The following is a 12,536-nucleotide window of genomic DNA, read 5'->3' on the forward strand; positions in this document are numbered from 1 at the left end:
GTTCGATTTGTTTTTCCGAGACCTCCGTGATTGTAACAAGAGAATCCGGGCTTTTTGGAGAGTCGGCGTTTTAAAGTGTGTTCACCGTGCACTTTTGTATACTACACAATGCATGCATATTTACTTTCTTTCCTGTTCTTGTTTAACGATAGTGAATGTGATTTGCAACAGAACTCATAATGTAATGCCGACAATTAAACCATATAAAAAGATAGGGAAAAAATGAAATTACACCTAACGACACCAATCACATATTAAACTCGGGAAATAAAAATAAAATACGAAGTCAAATCGTGAAGTGTGTCCCGGATTTGGTTTTTACAAGCCATCAAGAATGTTCCCAAGAGTTGACTTTAGGTCAAATTTGACAAGAGCAACATTGTACCGAGTCTGACCTTAAATATTTGTCCAACAAGGTCACAAACGGACAACCTAAGGAATAATCAACCGTCTATATAGACTTAATTTGGGGAAAAAAACTTTTATTTTTTAAAAATGAAAAATGCCAAAATTGTTGAGGGTTTTTTTTAAACAGATTATAAAAAATCTGTTAAATTTTCGTTAAAAATTTTTCTGCCCACTTTTCTCACCTAATCGATTCATAAATCTGCCAGAGTTTACGCAGAGTTCCTTTATAGCAAGTAAACAGTTTGACATGGTTTATAAGCTGGTTCTTAAAGCAGCACTTGTTCTGAAGTGCAGCCTTCTAAACATGCCATTTCAGCGTTAGATATATTACCCTCTGTAATATGCACGACATGCTAAATTTACAATTTGTTTGCCTAATCATAAACATTTCATGTTAATAATTTCCAATGAGGAATATAGACCAAAATGAACCGTCTTTTTGACTGGCTGGTGAGATTTAAACAGGAATTTTCACCTTTTGATGCACACAGAAGGAAACACACGGGAATCGAAATGTCTTTTCTATTTACATATAGGTAATTTATTGGTTGAGGACAAATTGCAATGTCAACACAATTTTTTTCAAGTATTATTATTATTCATTTTATGTTTTGCTTTTTAAATTTTAAAATAAATGGAATTTATTTTTTAACTATAGCTATCGCAGAAGAAAATCACGTGATGCCAGCTGTGTTCGTTGCACTATGCCATCATTTCTTTTCAACATCGTATAACTTTAAATTTGACAACATTGCTAGGGGAAAAGACACAAGAGGACCGGATGTAAAAAAAAAAAATGATTGCTCTCAAGGTCGATTAAATAATGCGTCTTAAATAATGAGTATTTTCTTGATTAACTATAAACATATATACCCGAAATTAGTCAGGATATTAGTTTCAGCTTCGTTTGATCCAATATTTAGGTGATTTGATAAGAATTGTACACAAAATTACTCGCACATGAAAAAAAAAATCTTAAATCAGAGAAGAAGGAAGGTATTTTGGGGAACTTTTGTGTATCTTGGTTTCATCGTTTTTCCATTTCCGTGTCAATACTGAAGGGTCCTAAATGAGGGTAATTTTACAAATTCTGTGGAAAAATATGATTTTGTCCGCTGTAAAAAAAAAACCCATAAGTTCTTAGTGGGAAAATGCTAAGTTTCGATTTGTCGAAGGAAAATTCAATCTATTTTTGCTGAACATAATTAAAAGTTTCTTAAATTCTAATTTCTTAATTATTTTAGTTGACGTTTTATTAATGAACAAGAAAAATGATAAAGCAAATTTTATTTGACGCAAGAAAACAGTTTATAATTAAAGGTAATGGCAATAACAATGAAAATCTAACTTATTTAAGCCTCTTATTTTTCTAATTAATGATGTTTTCTGTCATTTCTCTTTTTATCAAAGACGAAAAAATCAGATTTAGAAAGTTGAAAAAATAGAAGGGAAAAAAATATATAAAATAAATAAATAAAAAGGCTTTCTAAAAAAAACACCAGTAAACTTATTTACATAATAAATTATTATAAAAGAAGCATTCTTACCGAGAAAATATAATAACCTAGGTTATTAATTAATTCTTAAGCATATGTAATTTTACTTGAAATATCGAATGGACGTTAATTATTATAAGGGAAATTAGTGACATAAGAATGTTCATCTTTGACGCCTTAGTCATAATGAGGAAAACGAGACTTATTAGGAAAAATGTGTACGATTTATAGTAAACTAATTCAAGATGCGTCATAATTAAGGTCATTCTGGGAGAAAAAAGGAGCAGGTTAGAAATGGAAGTCTCCTTTCATCCTTATTTTCATTATGTCAACATTAAAGGACAGGTGACACAAAATCATTTTCTTCTAAAAACATTTTCTTTGATACATATAAATCAATTTATAACAATTTTTCCATTTGACAAGCATCAGATAAGAACACACAGCTCAATTAAGTGTGCTGAAAATCCCAGCTGCAGCAGATCTCCGAGTTTTGCCGATCTTTAATGAGATAAGAAACCCCTGTGCGTTATTCGTCAAAGATGACATAGTCAGCTATCGGCTACATAGAAAACAGAGCAATGGACGAGGATTTATTTACACATACAGGATAGTGTATTTGTGTTGCAAATGATAATTTTGAAATAAAGTACTATCAGATTAAGGTGAATTTATTAAAAGCATATTTTATTGAAAAGTTTAGTGTATGAACCCTCTCCTGAAAACAAAGTAATAAGATTATAGAATGTACAAGATTACATGTTGTATTATTGGTTAATGAAGTTTTTGAGAAATTTTGTGTACATAAGATAGTGGTAATAGGAATTGAAAAAAGTAATTAAATTAGAATGAATCTGAAGATTCTGTGATTGATAATCATTTATTGCAGATTATCATCCTGTCAGCCAGACAGGCAACCACTTGTTCAGATTGTCAGTATTTAGTAAAGTTTGAAATATATTGTTTGAATATGCATATTGGTCCAATCTTGCAGATCCAAAACATTGATTTGAATAAGTTGATATTAATCTAAATATTTTTTTTCTTTAAAAAAAACTCAACTGGGAGCATGATGAGTTAGATTTTTATTATATCACATATAAATCCTTTTTTGTGTACTATTTGTAACAATTGGTGTTGCTGTAAAAAAAATAATTCATTGTCAATCTGAATCTAATGTCAGTATATTAGAAGTAATCAGTGTGCATAACAGCTCGTTTTGGGGCTTTTTTTTTTTAGGTTTGATCAATAGAGAATAAATTATACACAACTCAGAAGTACTACCAAAAAATGATCTTCATAAACTATTAAAACGTTTTTAAAACCTGAATACTATGTTAAAAAACTACTGTTTCAGTAATTACTGATTATGAAAATTGGTATATATATAGTTCTTTTAATTAAATTTCAATTAACAAACATATTCAAATACCATACTAAAAATGAAATTAAAAGATGTTTCGGTTATTAGAATTGAGATTAAGGTAGACCCCTGATTTTGTGGAACTAAAGAATTTTACGAACATGTTTGCTTACAGGTACCAGGATTTCTGGTAATACTTCTTAAATCAAAAAATCCTTTATCAAGTCCAATTAACTTAATTAGGGTTTATTTAGGGTTTAAGATCCAGTGAAATTCCTGGTTACAAAAAGTCTCTATACATTATCACTTACTATGTGTTGACAAAACAAAATCCTTTCTTCAGAAACAATGATTCCATGGTTTTGATGATTTTTATCTTTTACAAATCCAACATCTGACATATTTTTTCCAGCTTGAAGTATATAGATCAATGAAAAGTTAACAGTACAGGTCACAATTTTACTCCTATTCATAATTGCTGAGGAAACAGAAATTGGGTTTCTAAGCTTAGAATAACTCTGTTTATGTAACGGGTTCTCAAACTTTTAAAGGCAATGAGCAAAAGTTAATGACTTCAGATTTTAGATAAGAACAATTCAGAAATCCCTATGGTTGAAAGATACAGCAAATGGGCAGTGTGTCGGCTATTACGTCGCACCGAAGGTTTCCGATCTCAGAGGCTTCAGATATGCATATTGAGGTCACGCGTCTTATCAGCTCAGTAATCCAGCAAAAGATGTAAAACAGATGGGAGTAGTAAGGAAAATTTTGCAGAAATTGTATCCCACTTACAATTCAACTTGTTGGTCAGTGTTTTTGTGATTGTGTCACCTGTCCTTTAAAGTAAAGCAAAATAGTCTGGCGAGTCTGAATAAGCCAAGCCACAATGAAACTGAAAGTTCTTGCCGCCGATATATTTCTGGCCATTCAATGCCAGCATTACATGTTTTACATAAATAGGGGGTTCAAAGCATGCTCTATAACGTAATGGCTAGAATAGAAGTACATTTTGTATTAACGACTAAAAATAAATGGCTGACAAATTTAGTAGAAGAAAAAAAAATCCACATAAATCATACCTATACAAACCTCCTTAGATATAAATTAACCAGCAATCATGGAGAGGCGCTTAATTGAGATTTAATCCCTGACGCGAGGCAGTAATACTTACAATGTTATGTGTGAATCGTGCTGCATCATAAATCAATTCCACGGGTAATACGATCAACTATTAAGCTATAACCTCCACGGCGCTCAGAGCCGCTCATTCCGGAAGATGTTCTCAACAGGCTTGTTCAATGCTAAAATACGGCATAATAAAAACCAAATGTTCATAGATATAAACAAAATGAAAATTATTTAGCCTTTGGTTCTGCCGGCCCGGCGTTGTATGTATTATTATACACCGTTTTGGTCGCTTTGTATGGGAGCTATAGCTTTCTATAAATACATTATGTGTTTTTTAAAAAGACGGTATTTGTTAAATGTTCAACATTACGTATTAAAGTATTGAGTGGGTTATAAAGTTGTCATTCCATTGATGGCACAAGAGATCTGATACGACCTTAGCACCTTAAAAGACCTGTCAAAATCTGTAGATATTTTATAATGATATGACATTGGACAAAATTAAAAAAAAAGCACTGGAAGTTTTATCTCAGTCAAATCGGCCTGTAAAGGTTTGTATACAAAATCGCAATTGGTGATTGGCATATGCATTCATGCACAGACACGAAGAAAAAACCTCCTCAAAACACGAGTGCATAAAAAATGACAGCAAGACCAAGAGGCCGTTTTTGGCATATCATCTGATCTTTCATAAACACATACGACTGTTAATAGCGCAGTGTGCGAGTTTCTCCGATTGAAAAAAATAATAAGAATGTAAGAACGCGAAAATATGATCGTCTCAATAGATGACATGCCCAATTAGAACTTTAATTTGCCATTGAAATATGGCTTTTCCCCCCTCGATGACTTACACGAAACTCCCATCGTTTACTGGGGTCCTAATCTGATTTTTGGTCAAAAGGCGTCCTGATAAGAATCGGAACCTTCTAATGGTTGATAAAGCGATCTGAAGGGAGATAATTCTATCAGAAATTTCAATTGCTGACAGAGGATGTATTCTGTGTGAGAAATCATGCGTCTTTGTATTTCAACGAAGTTTTGACATTCGATAAAACGATTTAATTTCGGAAGTTTTTTTCTGTATTCAAGATCTGTCCAAGATATTCTTATCTACAGTCTGATATCGTTATTCGAAAGAAAATAAATAATTCAGAACCAATCCTGATTATAATATATTTTATCTGCACAACGATTGTTGAACTTTGACAATGTGTTTGTGAAATTCAGCTTGTCCAAAGAAATCTAAATTTCTTTCGTATAAAGACCAAGCACGGCTTGGGTTTCGAAATCCATTGTAAGATGACATTCATACGGGTGAAAAATGAAATCGATTTGTGTGTTCCAGATATCGATCGCTAAAAATCATTGATCATTCCTAAAGGATAAAAATCTCATCAAGTGGTTATCTTAAAATTGAACGCATTGTAAGTGTACTAAACGATATAAACCCTACGAAAATGCAGAGAGAGAGAGAGAGAGAGAGAGAGAGAGAGAGAGAGAGATTCTTTTTAAATGAACATCTTCTGCATTACATTCACACGGATACCCGACTTTCGGATCTTGATACCAAATGCCATCCCTTTGAACTTTTAAACCCTTATCCCATTTCATCTAAGTTCACTTTTTTTAGGCTATACTGTTGATTTCAGTAGCCAGAGATAACCTTTAGCACGACCATCGTGGCTAAACACTACGTCATGTTGACAAACTCAGTGGCATGATTACAATGCCGGGATCGATCAATTCGCCATCATTATGGTGCACGACAGTATCGGATTTCCGAACCCGAACAAAAGCGGCATTTTTTTTATCGGTGATAACATATTTGGCTGGACATAGTGAGGTATTGACCCAATGAACAATTCGAGTGCATGCATTTAATAAAATGTTAGTTTTCATTGCAAATTGCTACGATAAATTAAAAAATAAATCATAAGAAAGAAAGAAATGTTCGAAATCGAGATAATTCATGCATCAGGAGAAAATGAACCGTAACAAATGTCAAATACTGGACAGCAAATCAAGATTGCTCTAATTTTCAAACTTCAGGAAATGCTGGGCAAAGAGGGAGGAAATGATTGGATTTACACTATGGGTATACCCCCATATTGATGTTTCACAACAAACCAGATGAACGATATATTTACATGTATAATCCAGAATTGATCAACAAAACTACATTATCCGGATATTACCCAGCGAGGATTGGAATTCGAATACAAATGCAAAGTTTACTCACAATGCGCTCTATTTCCACAAAAACTGTCCAGTCAAGATAAACATTTGTACGAATATAGCCGAAATCATAAATATGATAAAACAATGCTTTATGATAAGATAACACACCGCTCAGAGACCAATGGTCATCTCGACCCATGTCAAGCTATCCCCACACCTGTCATTTCAAAGATAACACATCCCCTCTTAAGTATGGACCATTTTTTCCCCGGCTGTGCGTTATTGAGTGCATAAACATTAAGACCTCTAGTTTCCGCTCCAAAGCTTATTTAATGGATACTACTACCCCCAAAATCCAACTAGATTAAAGTCCATATTGGTAAAACTCTGAGAAAATGCAAACAAGCATACATCTGGTCAGGTTCTCAATATGTTCTATTATTACTTATACTAGTGCCCCCAAATCCAACTAAATTAATGTTCATATTGGCAAAACTCTACAAAAATACAAACAAACAATCATACATTTAGTCAGGTTCTTAATACATGTACATGAATGTTCTATCACTATTATCATCAATACACCCCAATCGGCGTGGTCAGAGGTTTGGACTAATCATGACCCTTTGGAGCAGATAGATAGATAACAGTTGAAGAGTTCTGCAATCAGTGCTCTAAGAGGGCCAGTATCTTTCAAGTTACTCCTCATCCCAGGTTTTTTTTTTTTTTTTTGGAAAACCTTTCAAAGAGGACAGGAGCAAGGTGGTCATATATTTACACGGTTATAATCCTCGCTCTCCAAACGTCACTTCACGTGACAGAGATGATGGAGGTTACGGAAACCATTCATCAAAGTCAAAAAGAACAAACAGAAAGAGTACGGCCTGTCCCACAGTCCGTATTTAAACTGACCGCTTACTACTCTGAAAGCTGAGACCACTTAGTGGCCTGTCTCTTCAAAATACGGGGACAAAGAGAGCCCTCTATGCAAAGTCATGTTATAATATTTATCCTAAAGTTTATTCACTCTTCGAGTTATTCATTACATTATTTTTAACGTAATACCTAGTCCTACACGCTGTATAATTTAAAATTGCGGTTTCGCAAGTGTTATAAATAAATTTATGCACAAAAGAACATTTTTTTTTCCGAGTCATATACAAGAATTTAATTACAATTCGAGTCTTTTATGCTGTATTTAAGCTAAACAAGTATGTCAAATACAAATTCCTCAGTTTCGTTCATTAAAAGTACGATGACTAAAGAGGAAAAAAAAAAGGAAATCCATCCTACAGCAAATTCTATTAATTACAGGTCGATGTCTCGTGAAGTACAAGACCTACAATGCCAAACACAGAACAATGATTATGTATTAAGCAATTTAAACGTCTTGACAACTCTGACATATGACAAGTGTCAGATTTGGTATTGAAAGACTTAAATATTCCGGTTCCGATGTTGTGTGTATTGCATCATTGAGATTGCGATGGGGATAGGCAACGCTTCGTTACATCCTAACAACCATAGACGGTCTCTTAGTTGCTACATAGACAAAACTTCTTGTGTTTTCCCCCTGGAGATTGTTTCGATAAAATGAAGCAATTAAAAGGCAATCTCTCGATTAGTTGAATTGAAATAATTGTGTATTTTTTTTATATGAGAAAATTGACCGAATTTTATTTGACTGTTATTTTTAGGGACGAGTGAAGATAACGGATGCAAATGCAGCCTTTAATCCGTGTCAGCATTCATTTGTATGGTTAATCATCCGTTCTGCCTATTAGTTGAACTAATTTCCTAGTACATGTAATTGCTACATCAACTGGAATAGATGAAAATAAAATAATAAACCACAAAAAATTTGAATAGTATGGGGTCCTTACGTTGCAAAACTCCAGCGTGTGTATATGTGATTTTCGAAGTTATAAAAATGCATGTTCAGTATCTTATCAACAGGAATCAAAAGAGCCAGAGGCGAGTCGTGATAAATGAATCGTTCGGTTAGCCATGTTTTGGATTCTGGAACAGTTTCCCGATAAATACCTCCTGAATGGCACTAATAAGCTAATGAAGTTAGCCTGGACCAGCGCATCAGCAAGAAACGTTTTCTAAAACGGATCCCTTTATCAACAAAATCCCAGCATTCGCTTCACAAGCGAGACGGGCACCAGCCAAAAAAAACTGCACTTCTTGGCTTTGTGGTTTCTGTGTGATTATGCCCGAGCATCCCTCAATATTATACACCAGAACACGCATCGCTCTGTATCCTCAAAGTACCACTGCACCCTGTCTTCGCGTTGATTGACAGTTCACCCCTCTCGTAAATATTTGTGGCTGTAAATTTTTTTTCTTCACAAAATAAACCATTCATAGGTTTATTCCAATAAATGTCTTCTAGCATTTATCGTCGCAAGGCAGGGCTCCCTTACAAGTATCTCCCGTGTCTCTAGCACCTTGTTAATCAAACACAAAGCTTGAAGCCTGTTTATAGTTTGTCTACAATTACTTTTAATGCGCGTTATGGCTCCCATGCCGAGCTTATAACGAGCGCCCAGAAACACAATCTATGTTTTTATAAACTACCGGGAAACTGCAAGCAATACGCTGCTAAATGTCCGATAATAGAGAAATAACCAGAAACATATTCGATAACTTGTGACGAGTTCCTCTGTTGATTTATTGCCTACTAAATTATTTTTCTTTCTTTTCTTGGATTGGTAAAGCAGTTGGAATATACATGTATGAGGTAATGGGCCAAACGATGATGTCATCATGGAGACGTCGCGATATTTGATTACGATGGTGTGTCGCAGAGAGAGAGAGAGAGAGAGAGAGAGAGAGAGAGAGAGAGAGAGAGAGAGAGAGAAACGGCAATTATAAATTACAATTTGTAGGACGCCGGTTTAGAAGTTTAAAACGTACACATATTTTTTTGATTTACATCAATTATATTCAAGTTTAACATAAAACTTTTTAATATAAAAAATATAAAGCGGTTTAAAAGCTTTAAGAATCAATTAGCATTTTACATGCAAATTATGGACTCATTGATATGAGCAAATTCATTAACTAAATTCCTGAGAAACCTCAAGTCAAACCATAGGAGAAATAGCATCTAAATGAAGCTAGTTTTCTGCAAATGCGTTCAGAACAACATCTTGTCGTTTTAAAAATCCATTTATCTTTTGAAACCCACATACAATTTTTGTGCGAAACCACGATACCTTTCGGAATATGTCTATGAATAATAAGTGCACTTTGCGGTAATATTTTTAAGTAACCCTTTACAACGTTAAATCAATTATTTTCTAGTTTTCCCGGAACGGGAACGCAAAACGAATACAAAAAAAATCAGTAAGCAGACCGGAACTGCATGATAAATTCACCAAAATAAAAAAAATCACTGATTATCATCACAACTGCTTTCAGCATCTTAGACAATGGCACACCATCATAGAAACAGATTTACGATAATCCTTTCTGTATGTAAAGGTATACCTACCTAAAAAAAAAGTCTACACGACTCCAAGAGGAAGCACCAACACCAGGGATTTATCATACAGCCTGGCATTTGGAATACACAGAGCCTTCGGTGTCTGTTGATAGATTCTGCAGAAGCCATATACGTCACGCATTTGGGGATCGTAAATCAGGCATTTAACAAGGAATGCAAACATAAACAAATTGAACAGAACATAATCCCTCTAATTGTAAAACAACACTTCGCAGAGTTCCCTTTTTTCCAATGGACGTTTAAGTTTTTACGTTAAAGCTGTCCGTTTCTATATCGAAATGTTCCACATGCATGTAGTGAACTCAACTATATGCTCAATAAGGGATAACTTGTACAAATACATTGTTAAATATTATTATGAAAATCAACACTAAGTAAAAACCAGTGCGTTTAAGAATCTTATTTACAGAAAACTATCGTTATAAACTTACTGTATCGTCTTCGTCTGCTTAACCTCAACAATAAAGAGAAATAACGGGTTTCGCTTAATTTAACATTTTCTTCATTCATTTAATGAGTATTTCCCCCAAAATTTCGTGGATTCTATATGAAAGTGTAATAGCTAGTATGCTAAAACTTAAGTTAGTGTCGTTTACTTATTTCAATCATATCAACAGGTGTTTACTTCAAAAACTTATCATATTGTGGTGTTTTGTGCATTTATGTACATGCATGTATATTGGCGTTTCATCAATATTCGTTGGGTACTCATTTTCGCGGACTTCATTTTCTAGTCGATCCATGGAGTCAGTTGTTTCACGAATAAAAATATGTAACAACAAATCACAATCGCGATTCAACGCATACCATAAATCTGTGAATTTAACAAAATCCACGAAATTTGATACCCACGAATACCAATTCAACCACAGTAATGGTAATAATGTGTGATATTCATTATTCATACGGTCTTTTTGAAAATACTATTCAGAATTCTTGCGACCAAATGATAATTTTACACAGACACCTTGCATGGTCCCTACACCTAGGATGAAATATCAAGGCCTGCTACTGACATTCTAACGACTAATGTCACAACGTGGGAAATCTGTACATAAAGTGTCCCAATTTCAAAACGAGGTTAATTTGAACGTTGTTTTTTTTTTTGTAGTCGATTTAAAATGTCATCTTCCGTATTAAAGTCAAAGAAAATAGAACACCTTGAAAACATCATGCGCGTCACGCTTTAGATGTTCGGTTTTCTTAAATTTCATCTAAACATATATCCGAGATTGTTAAAAAATAAATCAGAAGGAATGGATTGGGTATAAAATGGATATTTTCTTTACTCAACTTGTAATTGGCTACAACGTTGGTATATAAAATCCTAAATGTGTTAAGTGCAGTCCGATGCAGAGCCGATTTGTTGGGTTAGCTGTTTTGTATTTCATTTTGCAAAATCATTCAAATAAAATATTGGTATGTACAATTCATAGTAACATCAGATGCTAATTACAATTCATGATATATAGCTGACAGCAAGTATTGTCCAGCAGCATAATGTATTCCAATATTACGTGCAATGTTTAAAACTAGTGATTCTTATATAAGACCAAAAGTGATGGAAATGTAGAAATAGATTGAATAATCTGGCCCTATACTTCCAACAAATTGAGCTAATAACGGCAGTTTAATTGGCTGATAACCCGAAGCTTACACCTGGTGTTTTAATTTAACTTCCTCCTAAAGTGAAATTCAGAAAACTTGAAAATTGCATCTCTGACACTAAAGATAATGCAAAATGCACAGCAAATACCAAGAAAAGGTTAGAAGGGGCCATTGCATTATTCGTTACATCTATAAGCCCTATAGAGGACGGCTTCGTGTTATGAAAGATATTAATTTCTCTTGACAGAATTTGCAAACCAAATATATTTAAAATGGTTACTCCTGACGAAGTCCTGTCATTATACGCGACGAAACGCGCATTTAATTACAATTTGTATTTAAATACACGCTTTCTGTATGCAACTGACTAATTATAAAGTTTGTTTCTCGTATAAAAAAAAACCTCCCTTTTCTCTGAACAAAGATTTTATATCATACACAAAATACTATAGCACATACCACAAACCCAGGAATATAAACACCCGTTCATATAGTTTTATCATAATAATATAATGTAAACAACCAAAAAAGTGTCAACTACCACAAGGTATATTTAACCAAGTTCACTTCCGTTCAATTGAACAGGTGAAAAATCAGATCGCAAAGAAAGAGAAAGAGAGAAATGTTCGACTCACCTATCAATCAGAATTGGAACCGGCAAAAGGTATAATCACTGACAACACAACCCATCTGAGTAGTAGTCACCAGTGAGGGGGGCACGTAATCATTTACCGTATCTCTACGGTCTTTTTTTGATCGTTGAAGAACGCGGTCACCTTCCAGCGCGCGCCCTGCCTAATTGCGAAGAGGTTCGTCACTCAGTTGTCAGCTTGCTATT

General features: G+C 34.0%; 1 protein-coding gene across 4 annotated transcripts in view; it reads right to left on the minus strand.

Annotated features, from left to right (window-relative positions):
* The window catches only part of LOC128192905 (frizzled-5-like), a 39,693-nt gene that overhangs the window by 21,843 nt on the left and 5,314 nt on the right, over positions 1–12,536 (minus strand). Inside the window, exon 1 of one of the 4 annotated variants that reach the window (XM_052865955.1) lies at positions 12,334–12,470. The exons of 2 other annotated variants lie outside the window; for them this stretch is intronic. The gene's annotated coding sequence lies outside the window, so the exon portion shown is untranslated. Of the gene's footprint in view, positions 1–4,438; positions 4,677–12,333; positions 12,471–12,536 lie in introns of those variants that run through there. One more of the 4 variants, XM_052865954.1, reaches the window with a different exon arrangement.

This window comes from Crassostrea angulata, chromosome 7 (assembly GCF_025612915.1).
Source record: "Crassostrea angulata isolate pt1a10 chromosome 7, ASM2561291v2, whole genome shotgun sequence".
NCBI classification, from domain to species: domain Eukaryota; kingdom Metazoa; phylum Mollusca; class Bivalvia; order Ostreida; family Ostreidae; genus Magallana; species Magallana angulata.